At 36.7% G+C, this 26,890-nt stretch overlaps 1 protein-coding gene and 1 pseudogene across 5 annotated transcripts in view; both read left to right on the plus strand.

Annotated features, from left to right (window-relative positions):
* APBA2 (amyloid beta precursor protein binding family A member 2) overlaps positions 1–26,890 on the plus strand; it is a 364,180-nt gene that overhangs the window by 78,735 nt on the left and 258,555 nt on the right. For 3 of the 5 annotated variants that reach the window (XM_072616730.1, XM_072616699.1, XM_072616733.1), the window contains exon 1: positions 14,633–14,740. The exons of 1 other annotated variant lie outside the window; for it this stretch is intronic. The gene's annotated coding sequence lies outside the window, so the exon portion shown is untranslated. Of the gene's footprint in view, positions 1–14,632; positions 14,741–26,890 lie in introns of those variants that run through there. One more of the 5 variants, XM_072616716.1, reaches the window with a different exon arrangement.
* Positions 17,016–21,903, plus strand: LOC140508858 (small ribosomal subunit protein uS8-like; annotated as a pseudogene).

Consider the following 26,890-nt stretch of genomic DNA (forward strand, 5'->3'; position numbering starts at 1 on the left):
TGTTCATTTGTTAATGAAAGCCATTTAAATGGGAGAAGTATCCTTTGCTACTCAGTGTGTCTCTATTTAAGATATGGTTGTGCTGTGTAAGAAGACTAGCTTTAGGGAAAAGGAGCTTTTGAAATTTTGTCACTTAATTGAGAGGGTAGCTTTCCTATTAGGTGACTAAATTTGGAAAGTCCTCATTATTTTATAGAAATTCTTCTTTCCAGAGGCAGTAACCTCCTTGTTGTCAATTCCAGTGGCCATTTCTCAGTCCTCCTTCTCTTTGGCCTCTCTGCCCCATTTGAGCTTGACCACTCCCTCCTTTTTGATACAGTCTCCTCTCTTGGATTATGGGACACTGCATTCTCTGGGTTGTCTGTGTACCTCTTTAATGACTGTTTTTCGCTCTTTTATCATTCACTGACTCTTTTCCTTCTTTCTGTTTCTCCCATAATTTTGTCCTTAGACTATTTCTCTCTATTTTGATCTCTAATTTCGTGGCATCAAATGAGAGAGTAGATCATACCTTGCACACCTTAAGCTCTTATGTAAATGTTACTTGTTGTTGTTATTTGTGACCTTATCAATTTTCTGAATCTATATATATAACCCGGAGCTCCAGCCCTCATGTTCTTGTCTGGTGATATAATCTTCTTGCTAGGTAATTCCATCTGGATAAACTGCTGCTACTTGAAATTCCATGGGTTCAAAAATAAAACTAATTATCTTTTCCCTAAAAATCTGACCCTCTCAACTTGCCTATTTTTGCTGATGGCACCACTGTTTTCAAGTCACCTAGGTTTAAACCCCAGAGTCAAAGTAATTCCCTCATCCCTCACAGTTACCAAATGTCTTTATTGCATCAGTTCCCCCAATATCATTCTGTTTCTCCCATTTCCAGTCTCAGTGCTGTGAACCAGCCCTTATTGTGTCTTGCTTGGGCCTGCCTCCTAACTGGTTTCCATGTGCTCAATCCATCCATTTAAGTTCATCCTTCATACTCTTGCTAAAATATTTTCCTAATGCACAGGTTTGACCACATTACTTCCCCCCAACACCAAAATATTCAGTGGTTCCCTATTGCTTATTGGATGAATTACAAATTAATTAACCTTGTGTTCAAGGGACTTCACCATCTGGCTCTGACCTACTTTTCCATTTTTATTGCACACTATCCCCTTTCATATTCAAATGTTTCAGCCAAATTAAAGGACTCACCATTCTGTGATCTGGTCTTGTCTTTTTTCTTTTCCCATGTGTTACACTCTCCTTCCTCCTCCCTCCCCCTACTCCCCACAAACATTTATGATTACCCTCATTCTATGAGAAGTCTCTTATAACGAAGTAAAACAGTATGAAAATCAATACAACATATGCAGCATTCCACATCTGTAGCAGTCTCTTCATTTAAAAAAATTCACAGAAATCTGTTTTCTTTCCCTCCCATTCCTCACCCCATTTTTTACAAAAAGAAAAACAAATTCTTCATAACAAATATGTATAGTCAAGAAAAACAAATTCCCTCAGCAGCCATATACAAAATATATATCTTATTCTGTGTCATTTTCTGTCACGAATCCATCATCTCAGTGAAATCTTCCCTGATTCCTCCATCTCCCATCACCAACTCTGTTTTCTCATCTCGCCTTTCTCAAATCTCCCATCACTCTTTCTAGGCCCATTCTATGTAGCTACCATAGTATACACAAATAGCTACAATACAAGGTATTTATTTTATCAAAATTATTCCCTCCTTCCTTCTTCCCTCCTCCTCCTCCAATTGTAAGCTCTTTGAGGTCAGGACTTACTTGGTTCCATTTTTTAAAAGTCTGGAGTGCCTAAAAGAGTGCATTGTATATGGCAAATACTTAGGGCTTGTTGGATCGATGTAATATACTGCAGTGCAACATAAAAGTCATGCAAATTGGCAGATGTTCATGAGATCAGTCAATAAACTGAAAGCAAATTGATGCAGTGGAAAAAATGTAAGACTTGGAGTCATAGGAACTGGCTCTTCCACTTAATACTTGTCTGACAGTCATCCTTAAAAATGTCTATGTCTTTGTTTATGTATATGTGTGTACCTATATATGTTTTTATGTATGTGCGTGCATGTATATATACACACGTGCATATACTCATAAACATATATAGTACTAATGGGAGACTGGAGTTGGGAGGCAGGAAAGAGAAATCAGGAGAGCTGTCTGCAGAAAGTGGATTTTGACCTGAGTCTTAAAGGAAATCAGAAGATGGAGGCCAACACTGAGAATATTCCAGACATGGGGAACAGCATTGAAAAAAAATGGAGTCCAGAGATGTAGTATCTTGTGCAAGGAACAGCAAGAAGGCTGGTGTTGGTGGATCATAAACTATGTGGAGGAGAATAAGGTATAGGAAGAGTGGAAAGGTAAGAAGGGGCCCAAAAGAGCTTTACATGCCAAATAGGATTTTATATTTGATCCTGGTGGCAGAAAGGAACCTCTTGAGTAGAGTTAAGTGACTTGGTCAGATCTGTGCTTTAGGAAAATCACTCTAGCAGCATAGTGGGGGATGGATCAGAGTGGGGAGAGGAGACTTGGAGCAGGGAGGCCAACTATTGTAATATGCTATTGCATTGTAATATGCAGGCTATTGCAATACAGAGCCCAGGTGTTAACCCAATTCTAAATATTATCAATACAATAGCAAAAAACTACCCGGAAATGATTGGAAATTTAGAGGATTATTAAAATCTGACTTTTGAAATTTCCCAGTTGTTTTTACTTAAAAATATATTTTTGATTTTAATCCCATGGAAACAAAAATTTCGCCAGTGCAGGATTTACAAAAAGATTACAGACAGAATTCTGCTTTCTTTATTAGCATTTCTTATGTGTACTTTTCTTTGTCTTACTGTCGTTGGCTAGATTTTATATTCTTGCCACCCTCTGCCTGTCCCCTGTTCTTTTTATATTCTGCATTTGTAACAGCAATGCTCCTAGCATATAATGATATACCAGAATTTTTGAGCTGGAAGAGACCTCAGGGTCAGCCACCCCCAAATGCCATTAAAATCAAATAAATCAAAATGTGAGATGATAGCACCTATCTCAGCAAAGTTTTGTAGACAAGCAAATTGCTCAAATTGATTTTCATGGACATGTTATCAAGTTTTTACCATCTGTTCTTCCTTTAATTATGAATGTAAAAAAGAGTCTTTCACAGTTACATATAATGGAAGTGGGGGTGTTATTCTTAAACCTCCTGTATTTCTTTTATATAGAAGCTCCAATACTTGTTTTGTGGCCCACATTGTGAAGACGAAATTGTTCTCACCTGAAATGAAATTTCTATATATTACAAATTATTTCATGCTGAAGGAGTTTATTTGGGTCCTGTGGTTGCCCAATGTTTGTTTGTTTGTTTGTTTTTTCCTTTTTGGGCCTGAAAAAGCAGGGCTAAGATAACCTTGTATTAGAGAATCCAGTCTTCAAGGGCTTTCTTCTTTGCTTCGTAGAAACACCATTTTAGTGCTGCGTTGCCTGGTAGGAGATTAGTGGCAGCAGGGCGGAACAATCCCTGAGGAAGATTCGGGCCCTGTGGATAAGCAGCTATTTGTGGCTTTGCCAAAAACAGGACTTGGCTTGAAGGTACTGGCAATACTTTAGCAATATTGATGAATAGCTTTCCACCTGAGCAGCCTGCGAGAAAGGTCAAATCCAATGCAGCCCTATAACTCCTGATAAATGAGATGTTTCTGTGAATGTAGGTCGTCTTCATTTTGGCATGTTGGATTTATGATACGAGAAAGATTTTTGTTTCAGCAGACAGTGTGCCATGGTTAAAGTTTAGATCTACACCTGAGACTTCGTTTGGTAATGTCAGGTAATATAATGATGCCAAATCACAGGTCTTGGAGTAAGGAAGCCCTGGGTTCAGGTTCAGGCTCTGAAACACACTAGTCATGACACTGGACAAGTCATTTACCTTTCAGTGCCCTCAGTCAGCTTTCTTAGAATTAACCTTAGAGAAGGTACTGATCTGCACTGGGAGGTGAAATAAGATGACACACAGAGCAATTGGCAGGCAGCTAGGTTGTGCAGGGCGTAGAGGGTTTGGAATCAGGAAAACTCATCTTCATGAGTTCAAATCTGGCCTCAGGCACATACTAGCTGTGTGACCCTGAGCAAGTCACTTAACTCTGTTTGCTTCAGTTTCCTCATATGTAAAATGAGCTAGAGAAGGAAATGGCAAACCACTCTAGTATTTTTGCCAAGAAAAACCCAAATGGGGTCATGAAGAGTTACACGCAACTGATTCAACTCAATAATAAAAAAGGAGCAATTTCCAAACCTTAGAGCATATATAAATTCGACTTATATTATTTGTTTTTATTATTATTAATTTTCTTTCCTGGGAGTTCTCCATTCTGATGGAATCTTAGGTTTAGTTTAAAAGAAAAAAAAAATGAAGCCTTAGTAAAAGAATGCATTTAAAAGAGCTCTGCCTCTCCATAATCTGACCTTTTGATTACATGACAATTTGTAGATGAATTTATGCCCCTGGCTATAGTGATAGATTTTGAAATGACACTGCTTTTAGTAGAACTTTGGATTTTAGCCATACTTTGGACGTTAGCTAAATCAATACTTATAACACTTAATAATAATCAATAATACTTATTAATCTTTATGCTACTTCTAAGACTGTTGTGGGGAAATGACATAGTATGTAGTAAGAACTATATACATATTAGCATTCATGTGCCTAGTCAACAGTCTTGGGAGGTAAAAAGAACCTTCACATGTATATAGTTCTCTCTATGTAGTAAATAGTTCTTTACATGTGCTAAATTCTTTCCCCACAACAATCTTGAGGGGTAGGTTGTGTGTGTGTGTGTGTGTATGTGTGTGTGTGTGTGTGTGTGTGTATAAAATTCCCATTCTCTAAAGGGGAAAATGAGATTCAGAGGGGTACATGTCATTCAGTAAATATTAAATTCCTTCTAGGTAGTAGTCACTTAGCTAGGGTCCAGTGGGGGCACAAAGTCATATGGAATCCAGACCTTTCAAGCATCTTATAGTCTAAAGGGAGGAGGGTTAAAATATATCTGAATAATTATAGTAGAAGAGAGAATGAGATTAAAACAAAGGATTGAGACAGGCAATGTTCTATGAGAAGTTTGAGGAAGCAGAAAAATCACTTTCACCCTAGGGGTAAAGTTGAGAAAAGTCCTTGTGGAGGGTGGATACTTGGCACTGTTGTTAGGATCAAATGAGATATTTCTAAAGAACCTTACAAACCTTAAAGTGCTATCTAAATACTGGCTATTGTATCATCATCATCATCATCATCATCTGAATTGGGCTTGAATTAAGGGATACATTTCAGCAGAGGGGAAGGTAATCTATTGTGGGCAGAATCAACAGAGAGGAAAAGATAAGAGCGGAAGGTGGAGGGTAAGTATAGTTTGGAACTTAAAAGTAGAAGTGGGGAGTAGTGTGAGATTAGAACCAAATTATGGTTAAATGTTAAATCAGTCGTTTGTATTTATTCTAGAAGTAATAGGGACACACTGAAGGTTTTAGAGCAGACTGAGATGTCCTCAGAAATGACCTACCAGGTTAAGTGACTTGCCCAAGGTCTGATTGCTGAAAAGTGTACCTTTTAGTTAGACAATTCTACTGCTTTTCAAAGTATATTCTGTGGTTTATGTGTGTGTTTTCAGGAAGAAAACATTCTTGTTTTGCAAATGTAGAAAATAATTACCATTTCTAGTTTGTTGAGAACATTTCCTGCTATGAGGAGTTTTTTTTTTCTTTCTGTAATGGGCCAGAGTGATCATTATTGGTAGTTTCTCTTTGCCAAGGGGTTAATTAGAATATTGTTTTCTGAATTTAGCTTAGAGATGTGGAAGTTTGTGTTTATCCAAATTAACAGTAATTTAAAATGTGCAATTTTAGTGCTAATTGTATGTATTTTGGGATCCTTGGCAAGCCTTTGTAAATAATTGTGGAGTACTAGTTTGGATAGTTAAATATTCAGAGATATTTATGGAGTGCATAAAGGTATATATTAAAGATTCTTTGCTTCTCATTAAGGAATTTTCTACAACATCCAGTAACATAGTTCTGATATCTTTTGTACTTGTTTTCCCAGTGGGTATGTTTATTGGCTGTATTTCAGAAGGGGTCTGTTGACTAAATCTGATTTAAGTACAGTGGGACAAATCAAAGCTATTTCTCTTTTCCTAGATGTGGTATTCAGTTGTCAGGTCACACAAATCAATAGACTCACCTGTGTTCAGATTCAGTGTAATAATATTATATCTGCTTCAGACTAAGGGTGATAGAATCTGAAAGAAGTGAAAAGAGAGAGACAAGGAAGAATGGGTAAAGCAAAATAAGCAAATAAATTTCTTTTAAGGAGGCAGGTTTTAAAGCCATAGAGAGTCCTGAGAGGTAACAAAACCCTAAGATTAAAAAACATTAAAAAACCTCTGAAGATATCATCATAATCCACAGACCATATTTCTACCTTCATGAAGTTTCAGGTAAACCATTTTCAGATATTTCTTAAGATCTCAGTATGATGCTCAGATTTACAAAGGGAGAGGAGTTCCTTGCTATCTCCAGTGAATATGAACACAAGGGCATTATATTTTGAAAATTTTCATCCAGGTCTGTGATTTCAATAGTGTGGAAGAACATCGTCTGGAAATTCTATCCACCTATGTAGGGTAGCAAATCATTTGTAACATTTCTCAGATCTTGTTACCATATAGTTGTCTGGGCCTCTGAAAAATTGTGATTTGCCAGCTCATAGCTATTGGAACCAGGAGGCAGGACTTTGACCCCCAAGTTAGATCCTTCCCCTCCCCAGCTACTAGGCCACTGCTGCCTCTGGAAGAAGTAGAGATGAGCTGTTTGGTTAGATAGAAGAAAGATATTCTCAACAATAATGCCATCAGACTCAAAGAGACATAATAAGTGTACCTGCTCTGAAAACTTTAATTAAAGTTCTTTGCTGAAGATAAGCTTGTTCTACTATGAAAGACATATTTCTATCTATTTCTAAAAGTGAACATGACTGTTTTGTAATTTTAAATTTTGTAACTAAGTACTCCACAAGTTTTTGTTGTATTGATTTTCATTTTCTGTGTTTTTTGGGAGGGTAATTCTTTAAAGAAATGCATCAGAAATATTGCTCAGCTCCCCACAAAAGCATATTCTCAGAAAGGGGAGCAGATAGGGTACAGCAAAAAAGTTATGGTCAAATTCAGTGTAGGCTTCTAGGTTTCTCTGTTTTTGAAACTTGTCTAGGATGTAAGTTTCTCCATTAGAACAAATGCTGCTTAAGGATAGAGATTTTTTTTTTTGCCCTTTCTTTGTACGCCTAGGTTTAGCAAAAGTGCCTGGAGCATAGTTAGCATTTAATAAATGCTCTTTGATTTAGAATGATTGGAATAATTTTCATTGTGGTCTGTGAACCATGGAGGACCTTTAAAAATCCTTTGGGTATTCTTTTGTGGTAGTCTATTGCAGTTAGGGTAAAAGTACTAGACTTGGCGCCAAGAAGACCTGAGTTCAAATCTTGCCTCAGAAACTTATTAACTGTGTGACCTTAGGCAAATCACTTAACTTCTAAGTCTGCCTCGGTTTCCTCATCTGAAAAATAGGGATAATAATAACATCTACCTCACAGGGTTGTTGTAGAGATCACATGAGAAAGTGCTTTGTAAACCTTAAAACAGTATATAAATGCTAGCTGTTATTACAGTTGTTATTATAATTAACTCATCATCTGGTCTCATAAATGACTATATATACTTTTTTCTGATACAAAATCATTCACCTAGGATACTTAACAAAAAGAGATCGTCTCAATGATTCCTCAAAAGCTTGGCTTTCTTTCCATTCATTCTTGTTGAAGTTGTCTTCTGTTTATGCATGTGTGTGTGCGGTACCTGTGTGTGGCGGGGGTGGGGGGTGGGGGTCTTTGACTGTGGCAGCTGAAGGAATGATTGCTGTGAGTGGTCTCTAGGCTCCTTTCTGCACTGAAATGGTACGTGGACCCAAAGGACCTGACAACTGCCAGTCTGGTGGGTAGGTAACTGAACTGGATGATACATCCTAGAGGCTTTTTCTGTCTTTGTCAATGATTCACACACAGACTAGGCAAGTCTGTTAACCTTTCTGTTCTCTGTGTTCCTCATTTGTAAAATGTGAATAGTTTGTCATCTTCCACACAGTGGTGTTATATAGTGAATAATGAGGCACCATTTAGAAAGGAGCCTGAGTACCTTGGAAGAAAATCAGAAAATGTGGGATGGGGAAGGGAGAGAAGAATGTTAGTAAATTGAAATGCTGAGGGTTGAGTCAAGATGCATTCATCATTTTAGTTAAGGTGCTGAAATTAGTATTCTTAAACAGTACATCTTAAAAGTAAACAAGGATAATATTCTTCGTATGCTGTTACTAAACAATGACAAAAGCATGAAAATCAACCAAAACATGAGAACTGTTCTATAAAACATGAAAAACTAATGGAATTATATAGGCATGAGAAGAATGAGTATTAAATATAATGTCTCAGATTTTACATAAATGAAATCAGGTTCTTCCAACTTGTCATTCCATTGTGACCATAAATCTTGGATTTAATTCATTTAAGCCTTGCTCCTGGGATTTCTTTCATGTATATTAAACAATTTTATGGGGCAAATTAGCTTTCTGAGGATAGTATAAAGATAAATTACCTTCCTTAACCTGTTGGTAAGTAAGAATCCTATATTTGGCTGAGGCCTTCAGCTAAAAAGAAATTTATGATTTCATTGGTCTTGGTAGACTGGAATATTTACTAGAATGAGTTGATCAGCTTGGTGACCACACCTGAGAATTCTGAATGTCTGTGGTTGACCACAAACTGTGAAAACACATTAAAAGCCATTTACAACCAACTGAAATGTCCATTGCTTTTAAAGGACTTTCTAAATAATGAAACTCTGAAATCCCTTGCATTGACAGCAGACAAAACAAATGAAAGTCATTAAGGGTTACTGATTGTAATCAGTTGGATTTTTGAGACTTTGGTCTTGATGAATCAGAAAATCAGAGAAAGACAATGCAACTGGTTTTGTCTTGGATAAACAATCTATTTACCTGAATCACAGTTTTAAAAGAATTCTATTGTTTTTAAATGCCCCTCAGTGTTTCTCAGCATTTGCCTATTTATAAATAAGTTGGTTTCTTACTTATGTTCTGTACTTTGGTTTCAGCATAGAATCATTTACAGAGGTGAATTTGGTGGCCTTCTATCACTATACATTCAAGTACAAACGCCTTTGTCTAGGATACATCGTTTCATTCATTTATTCATTGTTGAGTTGTTTCAGTTATGTCCAACTCTTCATGACCCAATTTGGGGCTTTCTTGGTAAAGATACTGGAGTGGTTTGCCATTTTCTTCTCCTGCTCATTTTACAGATAAGGAAACTGAGGTAAAGGGGTAAAGAACTTGCCTAGGGTCACACAACTACTAAGTGTCTGAGGCTAGATTAAATTTATGAAGATGAGTCTTCCTGATTCTAGGCCCAGCATGTGATCCACTGCAGTACTTAGCTATCCCTTGTCTAACATTCACTACCCTCCAAAATCTGGTATTTCTCTCCATTTCTAGTATTGTCCCATATTGCCCCTCACCAGTCAAACTGGCCTATTCTCTGCCTCTCAAAGAAGTTCTTTGTTTACTTCCCTTCCTGATTCATGGCTCTCTTCCATATCCCTGAGAGGTCTTCCCTCTGCTTTTCCACCTCTTACCTATCTTTTAAGGCCCAACTCAAGTTCTATATGCTGTGTTCAAGGAGGAAGGCTTCAACCTTCTTTAATGTTCATACCTCCTCCCTTTCCCCCCAAGTATTGACTTGTTTCAAGTTTTCACTTAAAAGTTTGATACAATAAGTATAAGAACAATAGTTATCATTTATTTAAGGTTTCAAAATCATCATATACATATCTCTTGCTTTTTTGTTATTGAACTCAAGAAATGTTCTTAATTTCTGTAGATTTTTATGCCGTAATTACATGTCACTTGAATCTAACAACTCTGTGAAATGGGAACTCTAGAGATTATCCCAATTTACAAATGAGATGGTCTGGTGCAGGGATGGGGAACCTGCAGCCTTGAGGCCTCACGTGGCCTTCTAGGTTCTTGAGTGCAGCCTTTTGACTGAGTCCAGGTTTTACTGAACAAATCCTTTTGTTAACAGGATTTGTTCTGTGAAGTTTAGATTCAGTCAAAGGGTCACACTTGAGGACTCTGGTGGATAGGGTACTTGGTTTGGAATTAGGAAGACCTGTGTTTGAATCCTGCCTCAGACACTCATTAGCTATGTGACTGTGGTCAAGTTCCTTACCCTGTCTGTGCTGCCTCACAAGATTGTTTTGAAAATCAAATGGAATAATATGCATACGGGACTTTGTAAGCCTTAAAGCGGTATATAAATGCTAGTCATCATTATAATGATGATGAGATGTAGTCTCTGAGAACTTAAGTGACTTGGCCATAGTCACACAGTTAGTGGTGGAGGTAGTTTGAGGTTGGGTCTTTTGACTCTAAATCTAAAGCTCTGTCCACCATATCATACTCCCTCCCATGTGTTATAGTTATACAGGATGTCCCAAAAGTTTTAGTACAGTTTTAAACTATTAGGACTAAAAACTGTCTTAAGACTTTTAAGATACTCTCTATATTTATGTAACATTCTTCATACTGCATTGGAAACTCCATGAAGGAAGGGATACTGTGTCTCATGTAAACTTTATCTTTCCTCCAGTAAGTGCCTAGAATAGTTGCATCTTGGGCCATCTCTAGTCATCCTGATGAATATCTGGCCACTAGACCCAGATGGCTCTGGAGGAGAAAGTGAGCCTGGTGACTTTGCACAGCCCTCCCTGACTCAAATCAGAGTCAGTGGCAAGCTATGTCATCATCTCCCTGATATCATGGTCCTCTTTGAGAATTAAGGACAAACCACACAACCTGGAATAGTATTCTGCGAGCAGCTGGCAATTAAGGTTTGCTGAAAATATTTATTTTTTTCCTAGCAGTTGCTTATTTCCTATTTTGAAATGTTAAATAAATGCATTTCTATTGTGTTACTTAGGTGAGAGACTACTACCCTCAAATACAGGTTTTTGTTTTGGACCAAAGAGGTTAAGGATGTTGTTGGGGATATGTTCTAAATTTCCTAAATATTCCAGACATCTTTCTAGACTTGTAGATAATTCTTCATTAAATCTCTGGGCAGCTCTGTTTTCCTGTTTAGAGAAAAAAATAACCATTCCCTTTTGTCTTCATGGAAGAAGAAGGAAAAAGAGAAATATGTAAGAGAAAAAGAAAGGTAAAGCAAAAAAAAAAAAAAGTTAACTCCCATTGAGCCTTATTAGCTGTGATCCACCAAGCTGATCTGGGAATTCTTGGCACACATTCTGGGAGAGCAGAAAAAAGAGAACCTGTCTTCAGCATCTTGTTACTGAAATTTGATCAAGTGATAGTAGATGTTGGGTAATCACACTAAGACCAGTTTTAAAGGTTTTATTCATTGCCCTAGGAGGTGATGACTCTAGGCAGGTACTTATCAACCCTAATTCTTTCCTTTAAAAAAATTATTTTTTATTATTCTGAACTTGATAAATGTTAACAAACATGACCATTTCCTTATACAAAGATAAACAAAAAGAGGATTATGTATAAAATACAAAAAAGTATTATGTTCAGCTTGTATTTTTAAAAGTATATAATAAATTAAAGTTTCAAAGCAGTCTTGCTTGTCTATCTCTCTTTGAAGTTTCTCTTGTCCTCTGTGATTTTTTTTTTTTATGCTTTGATGGCACTCTTTTTTTTTTGCATTACTGTCACTAGCATAATTCTGTCTTCAGCTTGTCCCTTGCAAAGCAATTATAAAAATCTCCTTTGTAGCAAATAAGCATATTCAGGCAAAATAAATACACACATTGGTCATATCTGAAAATGTATATCTTATTCTCTCCTTCTCATTCATCCTCTCCTTCAGGAGGCAGGTAGTGTGCTTTGTCATCTGTATTCTCAAATCCTCATTAGGTCATTGTATATTGATCATAGTTCTTAAGTCTTGCAAAGCTGGTTTTCTTCATAATTTAGTCATTGTCTAAATTGGTCCAGAAGGCACCTATGTGGTACAATGGATAGAGTGCCAGCCCTAGAGTCAGGAGGACTTTAGTTCAAATCTGACCTCTAATATGTAATAACTGTGTGACCCTGGGCAAGTCACTTAACCTTTTTGGCCTCAGTTCTTCATCTGTCAAATGAGCTGGAGAAGGAAATGTCAAACCACTCCAGGATCTCTGCCAAGAAAACCCCAAATGGGGTCACGAAGAGTGAGGCATGACTAAATCGACACAATGACAACATGAATTGTTCTAGTTTTGTTCACTTACTCTGCATTAGTTCATACAAATCTCAAGTTTCTTGCATACATCCCTTTCATCATTTACTGTAGTGCAACAATATTCCATTACATTAATATGCCATAATTTGTTTAGTCATTCCCCAAGTGATGGAAAGCCTCTTGGTTACCTGCTCTTGTCTGCAACAAAAAGTATCACTTTAAATATTTTTGTAAACATGGATCCTTTCCCTCTTTTAAAAAAATCTCTTCAGGATATATGCTTATAAGTAATATTGTCAGGAAAAATGCATGCATAGTTTTGTGACATTTGGGGTTTGTTTCCTAATTTGTTTCCAGGGTGTCTGGAACAATTCATAGTTTATCAGCAATATGTAAGTATGCTTACATATTCCCATATTCCCTCTGATAATTATCATTTTTCTTTTTTGTCATCTTTGCCAATCTGATGGGAATGAGGTGAAATCTCTGAGTTGTTTTAATGTGCAATTCTCTTATTATTAGTGATTTGGAACACTTTGAAAAATATGATTGCTGATTCCTTGCATTTTTTCCCTTGAGACCTTCCTTTTCATATCCTTTGACTGTCTGTTGTAGGAATGGCCCTTGTTCTTATATATATTTGCATCAATTATGTATATGTTTTGTATACTAAGCCTTTAGCAGAGAAACTCTTTTCCAAAGATATTTTTCTTGTTAACTCTTTCTCTTCTAATTTTTTGCCTGTGTTAAATTTTGCTTGTGCAAAACTTTTAAATTTTATGTAATTAATATTGTACATTTTTTCTTCTGATCTCCTCTACCCCTTATTTGGTCAAGAACTTCTCCCCTATCCTTAGATACAAAAGATATCTCTCTGTTCATTTAATTATTTATGCTGTGATTTTTAATATCTAGGTCCTGTATCCATTTGAAGTTTACTGTGATTTATGGTCTGGAGAGCTTTTTATTTAGAAGGATATCACCAGAGTATTTGAGAACTGACAAGTGCTAAGAAAAGAGAGATGGCCACAAGTAGAAGGAATGATGAACTTGTAAATCTCCACCACCCCAAGTGTTCTGTTTTTCATGAAAGAATGAATAGTATCTACTGATTTCAGCCTTCCTATTATATAATATAAAAGGAAAAATTACATATATGTTATCACTACATATACTCAGAACTACAGTGACACTTTTTTTTGCCTTTCACATTAAATATAAATTCCTTAGTATAGTACTCCTTCAAAGAAGTCCTATATAAATGCCTCATCACAGTGTGGAATTAGACCTTAGTTTTCCAAATCTGTGCCAATAGGATGCAAGCTCTTATGTCAGATTTTGTCAAACAAAAAAGGTTTTGAGAATGGGGTGGATAATTGTGTAATGAACTGTAAGTCTGTTGCCTAAGGATCAAACAAGGCAAGATTTTTTTCTTTGTTTAGCTTTAGCAACTCTTGGAGCCTGAAGCTAGGGGAAGGTGGAGACCTGTCTTGGTGGAGGAAGAAACAATGGTTAAGGATACTGGCAAGTTTTGAGAAATAGAGGAATGCATCAGAAAGAACTCCCCCATTGGACGGTCTCAGATTTCTCCATGAAGTAGGAGGCTAGGTCATTCCTTCTTTCTTTCTTTCTTCTTTCTCCTTCTCTCCCTCCCTTTTTCCTTCCTTTTCCACCAAAACAGCTTTTTCTCCTCTTCCAAATCTTGCTTTCATAGTATTACAAAGATTTACTTCCTCAAGTGTCATCACTTGATTATTGAATGAATGGTTTGCTTTCCTCTCAACTGGTAAGAGAAAATGAAATGGGAAGAATCGCAAGTGCGAGGGGAATGAAGACACAAATGTCATCCAAGAAGATAGAGGAAAATCACTAGACGTGGTACGGGAGCTTCTATCATAAGGCAAACCCTAAACCACTATATAAATGTTAGATATCATTATGATGATGATAAATGTATGATGATGCAGCGGTTAAGGATACTAAACATGGACTCTGGAATAACTGCATTCAAATCTCACCTTGGATACTTGCTAGCAGTATGACCTTGGACAAATCACTTAATCTCACTCAGCCTCCCTTTCCTCCTTTGTAAAATGGGGGTAATAATAGCATGTGCATCACAGAGTTGTTGCAAGGATCCAATGAGATAACAGGGCTTTGTAAACCTCAAAGTGCTATGTAAATGCAGCTATTATGATGGTGACTCTTATTATGATGTCACAAATCAAGAGCAGGAAGAGACCTCAAAAAGCCATGTAGTTTGTTAATATGTAGTATATTCATATTTTGCATATAAGCAAACTGAGGTCCAGAGAAGAGACTTGACATGCCCAAGATGATGTAGCAGGTAACAACAACATTAAGATTAAAGATCAGGTTTCCTGACTCCATATACTTTGCTCTTTTCACTGTATTATGCGGTCTCTAACTGTAAAGCAAAAATGAAAAGTATTTTAAAAAATGAAAGATACTCCTGGGCTCAAGTTGAAGCTATTAATCACATTTTTTTCTACCAGATCTGTGATTTAATGGGCGTAGAGTACTTCTAGTGAGAAGCTTTCTTGAGCAAGACAAATTAGCACTGTATTTGCAGCATATAGTCATAGAGAAAATCTGATAGTAGAAAGGAACATTTCGTTATATTAAAAAATAAGAAAACTACACAGGGAAGATAGTAGCCCTGTTTAAGTTACCCTCTGTGATATATACTGGCTCATAGAAGGACCCCACAACATCATAGTTTATGGTCCAGTAGGGGGATGAGACAGAAACATAATTGTAATATACAATATTATATACGGTTAACTTTGCTCCTGCCCATTCCGTCTACTCTGGCAATGTGGAGAGGTATCAAGCATCTTAAACTCAATATGTCCAAAATGAAATTCATTATCATCCCTCTTCTAACTCTAAAGCAACAATAGCAGCCAGAGCTACAGCCATCACCACTACTACCACCACATCTTTTTCTAAACTTGCTTATTTCTATTGAGGGCATCACCATAGTTCCATTGACTTGGGTTCGTGGTGTCAACACTTCCTTCTCCCTTGCCCTTAATATCTAATCAGTCACACAGTCTTATTGATTCTGCCTCTATAAAGTCTTTCATGCAGATCCCCTTTCCACTCATAATGTCCATCACTCTACTTAATGCCTTCATCTTCTCTTGTGTGGACTATTGGAAGAACCTTCTAATTGGAGTCCTGACTTAAACTCTCTCCTCTCCAAACTATCTTCCACACTACTGTCCAAATAATCTTTCTAAAACTAAAATAATCAGGTCCTAAAGGCTTGTCTCTGGAGGAAATAGAGATGAGATGAGCAATTTGGTTAGATATAAGAAAAATATTCCTAATAATAAAACTATCCATCTGAGAGGGACAATGTAAGTATTCCTGATTTCAAAACCTTAACAACATATCTTGACTACAGATAAATTTTTGTTCTGTCATGAAAGTTACATCCTTATGTATCCTAGGTGGACATGGCCATTATTAATTGTCTGTGTCATAGCTATATGCTCTACAATTTTTATATTGATTTGCATTCTCTGTGTATTCTCAGAAATACATCAGAAATGATAAATACCCTTCTCTAGTTGCCCAGAATACATTTTTAGAAATGACAGCAAATATAGGCAGATAGGCTGAGCAGTGAATAATGAATTGCGTTTGGAGTCAGAAAGACTTGAAATTGAATTCTGCCCCAGGCACCTCCTCATGGTATGATGCTGGGCAAGGTCCCTAACCTTTCTTTGCCTCAGTTTCCTCATGTATAAAATGGGGATAACATTTGCACTTATGTCATAGGATTGTTGTAAAGATCATAAGAGATAACATATGTTATATATTCTATAACCTGTGTAAGGCATTTTGCAAACCTTAACACACAGCTAGGTGGTGCAGTGGATAATGTGCTGGGCCTAGAGTTGGGAAGACATGAATTCTCATCTGGCCTCAGATACTTTACTGGCTGTGTGACCCTGGGCAAGTCATTTAACCTCCATTGGCTTAAGTTTTCTTGTCTATAAAATTGGGATGATAATAACAGAACCTACCTCTCAGTGTTGTTGGGAAGATCAAATGAGATAATAACTGTAAAATGCTTACTTAGCCCAGTGCTTGGTGCATAGTAAGAGCGATATAAATGTTAGACATTACTATTAGCTCCATATATGCTAGGTATTAAATATGGAACAACAGTCATTTAATGGTCTGTCTTCTTCTTTTCTGAGACTTGTCTAGTGGAATGATCTTTACTGGTGTCTGGTCATACTACTTCCCAACTCAAGAACAGAAACTCTTCAACTTTGTGCATGGAGCCCTTTACAATGTGCCTTTTGCACACTTTTCCAGGCTTCTTTCATTTATTTCTCTGTGTATTCCACTTGTAGCCAAGCTGGAACTTGCTTTTGCCCCTGCTCTCCCCACCTCCAAACTCAGCATTTTCTTTCCTGCCTCCATGTCTTTGTATGATGCTTGCTCCTAGCTTCCTCCAAGGCTCAGTTCATGTTTCATTTTCCATAGGAAACTTTTCCTAATTTCTCAATTTATTCATTCTCCCTCATTTCTCAAATTAACTTGTATGTATTTATCAGTTTACAGTGTTAACCAAGAGAACTTAAACTTCTTCAAGGTAAGGGATTTTATTTTGGTATTCCCAATACCTGCTATGGTGTCTTGAATGAACTGGATAAGTAGAGGACAAGGAATATATTTGGGAATGAATTAAGATAATTATGTAGTTGATCCAGTGCATGCATGTGTATGTGTATACATACATACATACATGTGTGTGATTGTGTTCATGTCATGTTCATGTCTGTTTATGGGTGATTTTATACTTTGTTTGCCTCCTCCTCTGTTCCTCTTCATTCATAGTGACAGTGTAGATAGTATTTTTTAAGGCAGTAGATTGTCTGAGTTGTGATGTTCTCTTGTATATAATTTTTCTTAACTGTGATCTCTTTGAGAGCAGAGACTATTTGTATTTACCTTGATATTCCCTAGTAGACTGGTACAATGGGCATTTAGTCATCACTGTTACTATCTGACTGAGTAACAAGTTGTCACATAGAAACTGTACAGTGCCTTCACTCTGCTTTTCCAATCCTTACTGGGGAAGTAGCAAGTGCCTGAGAATCATATGATTCCTACAAGAAAGGGAAATAAAAGAGTTTGAAAGCTAGGCTGTAATCTGAGAAAATATGATGGATGAATAGGTAAATATTACTCATAAAAATCACATAAGTACATTTTCCTCTTCTAAAACAGAATGGAAGAAGAAATCATGTTTTCTCCTCTTTGGTCTCCCTGGGGATGCATTGGTTATGGAGAACTGATTTATTCTTGGCTTATTTTTAGAATCACCCAATTCTGCATTTCATAGATAACAGATATAACTTTAGTGCCAGAGAGCACCTTAGACATTAGCTAGTCTAACCTTCTCATTTGCCAGATGAGGAAACTGAAACCCTTAGAAGCAAAGTGATTTGCCTAAGGTCAAAAAACTGTAATCCATACCTTGGTCGTTTTATTCAAAGTCCAATACTTTATGTAATGATGCAACGAACCTTAAGGAAATTGTCATCTTTGCAGTAAAGGTACCAGTTGGTTTGTATTGGTAGAAGATAATGAATAGATTTGAGCATAACTTGATCCCTTCTTATTCACAGAGGCCATATTGCCCAGCAGGCAAATGACTGAGTGATACGAGAGGGACTCTTATGTGTAATTCTGACTGAGCATTAATTTGACATTTGAATGGAAACGAGTTCCTTTGATTTGGGTTTTTTCCTTCTGTGTGGTGTGAAGCTGGTTCACAGAAGACAATGCAATTATTAATTTCTATAAAAATGAATGATAATAACTTTCACATTTCATACTCTAATTCCTCAAATATTTTTTCAGTGTCTTTTATGTTCAGTGTGTCTTTGGAGTTCTATGAGTACAACAACAAGGAAATATGATTTCTCCTTTTGCTGTCATATGCCTACAGCATACCACCATGACTTTATACAGTGTCCCCCATTCCTGAAATGCATTTCTTCATCACTTCTGCTTCTTAGAATCTCTGTTTTTCTTTATGGGTTGGCTCAAATGCTAGCTCCTCCCCATATACCTTCCAGCAATTGTTTTGTGTAATATTTGTTTCAGTGTGGCATAGTACGTAAAGATTCTGATTTGGAGTAAAGAAGACCTGGGTTTAAATCTTGCTAACTGTGTAATCTTGTGCAAGTTACTTAACTTCTCTTAGACTTATTTTCCTCATTCATAAAATGGGAATCACAATAGCACCCACCTCCTCAGGTTGTCAAAAAGATTACATGAGATTGTATATGTAAAATGCTTAGTAGACCTTAAAATTTTTTATTAATGTTGACTGTAATTATTGTTTCCACTGTTGAGAATGAATATAAGCTCTTTTGAGGTCAGGGACTGTTTCATTTTTATCTTTGTATTCCTAGCCTAACACAATGCTTAGCAATTAGGACCTTAATCCTTGTTGATAGATTGGTTGACTGATTTTAAAGTCTACCATTTCCTTTTTCAAATACTTTGTTACCTGAATGTATTAGTGATTTCATTGATATGGGCATGCCCTCCAAAGGTGCAGATTTTAAACTATCCATATCTTCTCTTCTGGTTCTCTACTGAATGGGCTAGGGGTCTTCCTTGGGGTCTCTTGACATCTCATTGAGACCAGGGGAGCAACTAAGCTGACCATAGCTGTCTCTTGCTTTTGTTACATGGCTGTCCTAACACCTGTTTTGGTCATGCATCTCTTTGATGACATCTTTTATTCTCTTTCTGCTAAAGATTTCCATCGGTAATGTATTGCAACATCATCTTGTCCACCACAAACTACTCCTATGAAGGAACTTTAATTCTTTAGAAATATAAATTGCAGCTATAGAGAACCATCAGAAAGCTGCTGACTATTTTTTTAAAGGAGTGGAACTCCTTCTGCCATCTTGGAGCTCCATCACCATGGTGTGCGTGAATATCCTGGCAGATGGTCTCAAAAGTATTAACAATGAAGAGAAGTCAGGAAAATGCCAGGTTCCTATTAGGCCGTGCTCTCAAGTAGATGTCTGGTTCTTAACTGTGATGATGAAACACATTTATTTTGGTGAATTTGAGATCACTGATGGTCATAAAACTGAAAAAAAAATTGTTGGACCTCATGGGCAGATTTTTAAGAAAGCTTGGTATAATCAGTCCCAGATTTGATGTTACATTGAAAGATCTAGAAAAGTGGCAAAATAATTTGCTACTATCTTGTCAGTTTGGGTTCATTGTGTTAACAACCTCAGTTGTCATCATGCACCATGAGGAAACAAGATGAAAACATGAGGAAAAATCCTGGAATTTTTTTTCTAAGGGTGTAAAACACATACAAATAAGATGCTCCAATGGACAGAAGACAAATAAAATAAAGGGAGTGGGCTTTGTTTCAGGAGGAAGCTTGAGGTCTTTAAGAGGATTTTATAATCTCCTAAAGGTAGTTCAGTCTGTTCTCCGTCAGCTTACTGTTGTCTATATTGTCTGTCTAAGATATACAGTGTGTACTGATGGACCAGCTCTTCTTATATATCTCATATATCTTGTCTGGACATATTTATTTATGTGGCATCTTCCTCATTCCTCACACTCCCCCATTAGAATGTGAACTTTTTGAGGGAGGGGACTATTTATGCCTTTCTTTGTATGCACAGCATTTAGGGGGAGGGGAGAGAATGAGTTTTTATATAGTGTCTAAGTACCAGGCACTGTGTCAAGTAAGTGCCAAGTGTCAGAGGCTAGATCTGAATTCTTGTCTTCATGACTCCAGGTACAGAACCCTGAGCCACCAGCTGCACTTCACACCAGTTCCTAGCACATATTAAGCACTTAATAAATGTTAACTATATAGTCATCGCACAAAATTGTGTCCATTGTTATACCTTTCAAGGAGTCTTATATGATTTTCACATGTATTCAGGGGAGACATCAGTTTTGGAAGCAGGACCCATAAGGTAGTTTTTTGCTTACAATCAAATACTTTTTAAATACTGTGAGAACTTGTGTTTTTTTATACCTTTCATTTAATTGTGTGACTGGCAAGGTGTCTTATGCTATAGAATATCTAGGAAAGCCTTTCTGTTCCTTTTGCAAACTTCATCAAGGATGCCCTCTGTGTGTGAAGGTTATTCTTATAGATGGAGAGATGTGCATGAATCATGGGTATAGAAATTCAGAGGATGAGGGGATCATATATGACTGGGAGTGATCAGAGAAGTATTTATTAGGTAGGATTTGATTTGGGACTTGAAAGATCAGGATTTTGATGGAAGCCATGTAATCAGACTCCAAGCATTCCAGATAATGTTATAGATTTATGTGTGGATTCACAAGTGCATAAGGTATGTGTGGAAGACAGAGAGTAAAGCAATTTGGCTTGAAGTGAGATATTGCAAGTTCATTAATCAAATTATGTGAATTTGTTCATAATTTTATATATGTAGGTATGATATAAAGACTAATGTGGGAATTAGAATTTACATTGATGAATCAAATTGGTTCCTTATTTCCTCTTTTTTTTGTGGAGGCTAATTGAACTTAAATTCTATTAAGCAACATTTTTGTATGGAGCTATGAAAGAGAAACAGTGTGATGAAGTACAGACAGTGTGGTACAGTTGAGTGCAAGGGCCTTGGTCCTAGCCCTTTGTGATCTTGGACAAGTCACTTATTCTCTCTGGGCCTCAGTTTCCTCATCTGTATAATGTAGGGATTGAACTAGATGGACACTAAGGTCACTTCTGGCTCTCCTCTATGACACTTGGTTTATGAAGCTATGATTCTATGATAGTACAATGATATTTAAACTAAATGATGATAACCTTGAGGCACTCTGAGATCCATAAATATATATTCTGAAGGATCAGAGAAAAAATTGAATTCTGTTTAATTTTACTATTATATTTATTTTGTTATATTGTCTTTCATTTAAAGATTGTTATGGTATTTAGAATATTTGATCAACCAGAACACATCCCTGTTGCCTGACCATGCCAGAGAAACAGGGACTAACTGTGCTTCATAATCATTTTTGAGGTTTTGATTTTGTTACACTTTCTCATGTACTGAGCTACACATTTAACTGCCTTTGGAGGAACAAAAGCTTTAGGCTCCCTGGAAATTTTTCTCTCTTGAGAGTTTTTAAAAAGTATGGTAGAAAATAGATATAGACTTTTAAAGTAGTATTATGTACTTTATATTTTTTCTAATGGTATTAAATGTTATTTAGGGGGAAAATTGTTAAAGGGGTATAATCAAAGATCCATAAATGGATAGTACTTTAAAGTTGTTAGGGACTTTATAATTCTAATGATTCAATAATGGTGCATTGTCTCAAACTTCTTTTTTTTTGAGGGGGGTATGTATAACTTTATTACTACCAGGTCTTTCCTCTTATGCTGAAAGTACTGGGGTGCAAAAATTCCGATGCAGACAACTGTATTTTCATTTAAAGGGCCAGTAGAGTAAAACACTAGCTATTTAGCATTTATTCTTTTTTTTCTTTTTCTTTCTAAATAGATCTTCTTTCCTCTTTTGTTCCCTTCTCCCTTCTTCTTTCTTTCCTTCCCCCTCTCCGGTTTTCCCTTCCCCTTATTCCCTTTCCCCTTTTTGACCCATTCTCCTTTTTGCCTTTCCTCTTCCCCTTTTCTTCCTTCCCCTTTCTTTCCTTCTCCTTTCTCTCCTTTCTCTTTCTCCCCTTCCCCTTTTCTCATCCTTTACCTTTCCCCCCTTCCCTCAACCTTACTTTTCCCCTTCCATTAACCCCCTTTTCTCCCCTTTCCTTTTCTGTCATTTCCCCCTTCCTTTTTCTATTTTATCCCCTTCCCTCCTTCCCATTTCCCTCCTTCCTCCTTCCCTTTTGGTTCCCCCTTTTCTTCTTTCTCTCCTCCTCCTTCCTTTCTTGCATTTGTCCCCTTCCCTTCCCTGTGACTCTATCCCATAGAACTCTGACAACAAATAAATGTAGCCAAGTAAAACAAATCAGAAAATTAATCATGTCTGAAAATGTATGCCTTGTTCCATAACTATAGTCAACCTTTGTCATTTTAATTGGGTATTCATTCTTCCAGAATCTTCAAACTTCTGGAATATCTCTGAAAATAAAAGGAACCTGTAAACAGAGTAGCAGCTGCTTCTTAATACTGTATTTCTTGAAGGCACAAGTATAAGGGGATGTGTGTGTGTGTGTGTGTGTGTGTGTGTATGTGTAGTTGGTAAGGGTAGGGCATGGGGTGCTGGATGAGGAAGTGTATAACTAACTTTAAGCAGTTCCAAAAGGCGATTTTATTTTTTGACAGACTAACCTGTACAGTTCAGCAAGCAGAAGGGTGGGGTGATATTTGCTACAATACAGTAACACAATGACAAGAAAAGTTATGTAATTAGTCTCTATACTTTTCATATCTGTACCCAAAATTATATACATATATATGTATATATATACATATATATTAGAATAGAATAATATGAGAATGCAGAGAAATATATAGTACAATTTAGACACATTTGCATAAAAAAAACCCTCAAGATATACAAAGTTAAATAATATAGCTCTTGGCCCAATCCAAAATGGCCCATCCCCAGAGAGTGCTGGGTAACTGAGGTTTTTACCCATGATTATTAATATTCTTCTGCCACTCCAGGAAGAGAGGCTGACCCATAAGAACATGATCTGAATGTTAAACGTAAAGATCACTATCTTTTCAGATATAGCCATACAATTGTGTAGAATTTTACTGTTTCAGAATCTATAAATCAGGGAATTTACTTGGCAGATGTTACCTGAGAATCTAGACCTTTATGAAATCACTATAACACAAGACAAAGAAATAGTTATTTTATTAGGGGCTGAAATACGCATTCACTTCTACTCCCATTAATAAGGGAAGGAAAGAAGGAAATGTGAAAACTTGGGGAAGCTTTTTTTTTTGTTTCTTTTGGTTTTTTTATGTAAATAAAATTAAAGTGACTGAGAGAGATAGTAAGGCATCCAAAGTCTCTTCCCTTCCTTTCCTGGCATGCTGTTAAGTATTGGCATGTACTGTAAGTACCTTTATTGTTCTCATCAAAAAGAGGCTAGCCATTTTAGTCCTTTATATTATACTTGTCCAATGATAACATAACCAAAGCCTAAGTCAGACTGAGAGAGTGTCTTGAAACTGTAGCTCGAATGAGACCACCAAGTACAAAGAGACCATAAAGCAATTACCATGGATATAAAATTGGAAACGTTACAGTGATTTGGAGGCAGTGAAAAAATTCACGGGATCATGGAGGCATTAAGGCTGCTACTTTCACACTTGGTTGCACTGCTGCTTAATATGGCATTTGTTATAATTTTGGGAATTATAATTTTGAGCACTTTCATTTTAATCATTTTTACTTTATGAAAATATGATCATTTTCCTTTAATTCCATGTTTTAAAAAGGTATTCTGAATTCCTAATAATGATTTGATTATGTTTTGGAGCCAAATTTTTTTCCAGAGGAATGCATAACCCATTTTTATATGGTGGCTTATAAGAGGATGGATTTTGAAACAATTTTAAGCCAACTTTTAAGTAGGCTATAATGTGTTATTCAATACTAGCAGATCCCACATACCATTACCTCTGACTAACGTTGTTCCACAACAACAATATTAATTGCTTATAATAAAATATCACTTTAATGTCACATATCACACTGTAACTAATGTCTTTTGGCCAACCACCTATTTATAATATACAGCATTTGCAAGCTCCTTTTGTTTTACTTAATGACTTATTTTATGAAATTAGTTGATATTTGATTATTTTTATATATTAAAAGTTTCTTTTCATATAAATAAAACTTTAAAGGCACTGTAGGATGTATTGGGAGTATTATTATTGATACTAGACTTGTACAAGCAAATTATTCATGTAACAATAATAGTAATAACTGACATTTTTTTGAGTTCCTTAGTGTTTGCAAAGAGCTTCATCTCATTTTGAGCATCCACAATCCTGTGAAGTAGGTACTGAAATTAAAATAATATGCTTCCTAGGAAACTGAGACTAATAGAAGTTAAGGGACTTGCCCATAGGTACACAGCCAGTAAGTAAGTCAGAATTTGGTGCTAGTAAATAAATGACCAGGGAAAAGACTCTAAGAATTGCTACAGACCTACTACAGGGTGTAACTCTCCATAAAGCTGGCAATACTCTGTGGGGACAAGAAAGTATGATTGCCTACAGCACAGCATCTCAGATAAAGAAGGAAGTGATGAGAGGCAGTGGAACTGACATGAGGGAATAAGTGGTGACCAGCCCTGTCTTGATCTATGGTTGGCTTTGATGTCACTTTTAGCCATTTTCCTGATTTGGAAAAGACAAGATTAGTACAATTTCCCCAGTAATATGTTCACTTGCTCATTGAACCAAGACCTCAAATTTACAGTACCAGCAGTCAAATTAAGGTTTAAAGATGGTCTAAGAGCTGTGTGATTCATACTATGCTCTGTTCCCTTTTCTGCCATCTCCTGCCCCATCCCAGAAGTAGAAGGGGTGGGGGCTTTTTTATATTTTTCATTGTTTTATGGGTTGCCATAACGTAAAAAGGAAGAAAAAAATTTATCACCAAATGACTATCTTTTTGGTGTTGAGTTTCACCATACTCAGCTGAGCTGTTTTTGGATAATTCTGGGCTCATACTTGAAGTCTTTCCACCATGGTAGCATTTGCCAAACTTTACGAAGAACTCAGGATTACTTTATAAAAATCAATTTAAGAAGCATTTATTAAGAAAAAGCTATGTGCCAGGCACACTATGGATGCAGAGAAAAAAACAAAACCAGCAAGGTATAAAATACAAATGTCTCCAAAGAATTAAAATTGAATTACCCAGAGGATAATAAAGAGCTGTGGGCAGCTCGGTGATGCAGTAGATAGAGTGCTGGTCTTGGAGTCAGGCAGAACTGAGTTCAAATCTGGCAAGATGTGTATCAGCAGGTCACAACATATGCCCAGTAAGGGACTTTGAAGAACAGAAGTAAAGTATATCTTTGGGGAGATGTAGAATAAGAAGGGGAGATGAGCTAGTCACACAATAAGGTGAATGGGTAGAGTGCTTTACTAGTATCTTCTACATGTCTGTAAAATGCAAGAAAGGATTCTAGGTTGCTGGGTTGATCCCTCTTATGAACTTAAGGGAGAATGCAAGCAAGAGTCTGCCAAAACAGGTAGATGTGGATGTTTTGCAATCTGTGTCATTGGTAGAAACAGCAAAACTGAGCTAGAGGACTAAATGAAGTATTTTTAAAGTGCTTACTGTGTGCAACTCAGCAAAGTGGTAGGAATACAAATACAAACAGAAAAAGTGACTCCCTACATCTCAAAATATCTTACATTCTAAAGGAGGGGAACAAAATATAAAAGAGATTTGGAAAGAGGGAGATTGGGCCATGGTGGCAAAGTTCTGAGAGTCACCAGTTGATTCAGAAGAGAGGTGGTGGGCCTGCATACTATGGGCACTTCCTTAAATGGTGGTCCCGAGTAGGAACATACTAACGAGAGATGGGGGGAGTTACCAGAGTAGAGACATCTCCATGATGAGACGGCCTGTGGAGAGATTGAACTAAATGTCCAGAAGGTTCTTTCTAGTTCTAAGTTATACATGTAATGACTAACTGGTAAGAGGTCTTTTAGTAAGTGACTGAGTTGGAATAATAGGCTAAGATTTAGAGATGGAAGGACCTTAGAAGTCATCAGTTCTAATCCCTTCATTTTACTGATGAAGAAATTGAGTCCCAGAAAAATGAAATGACTTATCTAAGGTCATAAAATCAGGTAAGTGGCAAAGTCATGATTTGGATCTTTTGACTTCAAACCCAATATTCTTTCTGCGACATTGAGAAATATGACTTGAGTAGTACAGCCATACATAGTACAGGAGATTAATCAATCTTCACTATTTATCTCAATAGTGAAAATGCCAAGTGGGAATCAGCATAAAAACAATAGTGAGTATAGGAAATGACAGTTTGACAGCTGGCACAATCTATAGCTTGGCAGTGTAGTAGGGTTATAGTTACTGTCTGAGGTTCCCGGTCCAAAGACTGTAGGAGATATTGGGATGGTTTCATCAGCATTAAGGATTTTGAATTTTGATGGGAAAAGCATACACCATAAAAGGGAAGCATTTGCTCACTATTGTTGGTGACTAGAAATCTTAATGCAATAACCCATGACCATCAATTTGGTTTTCCTCCCAAGAAGACATATTCTCAGTAGGGGCTAATACTTTATTTACAGGCCATCCTAATGAATTGAGTTGTACAAAAAAGAACAGTTTTTGACTTGTAGAGTAAGTGGCTTTTATTTAACAAGAATGTTTTGTCATTGTTTCTGTCGACATTTCTTTGTAATTTGCTTAAAGCTGATGACTGATGACAAGCTTATCACAGCAATGCAAAC

This window comes from Notamacropus eugenii, chromosome 1 (assembly GCF_028372415.1).
Source record: "Notamacropus eugenii isolate mMacEug1 chromosome 1, mMacEug1.pri_v2, whole genome shotgun sequence".
NCBI classification, from domain to species: domain Eukaryota; kingdom Metazoa; phylum Chordata; class Mammalia; order Diprotodontia; family Macropodidae; genus Notamacropus; species Notamacropus eugenii.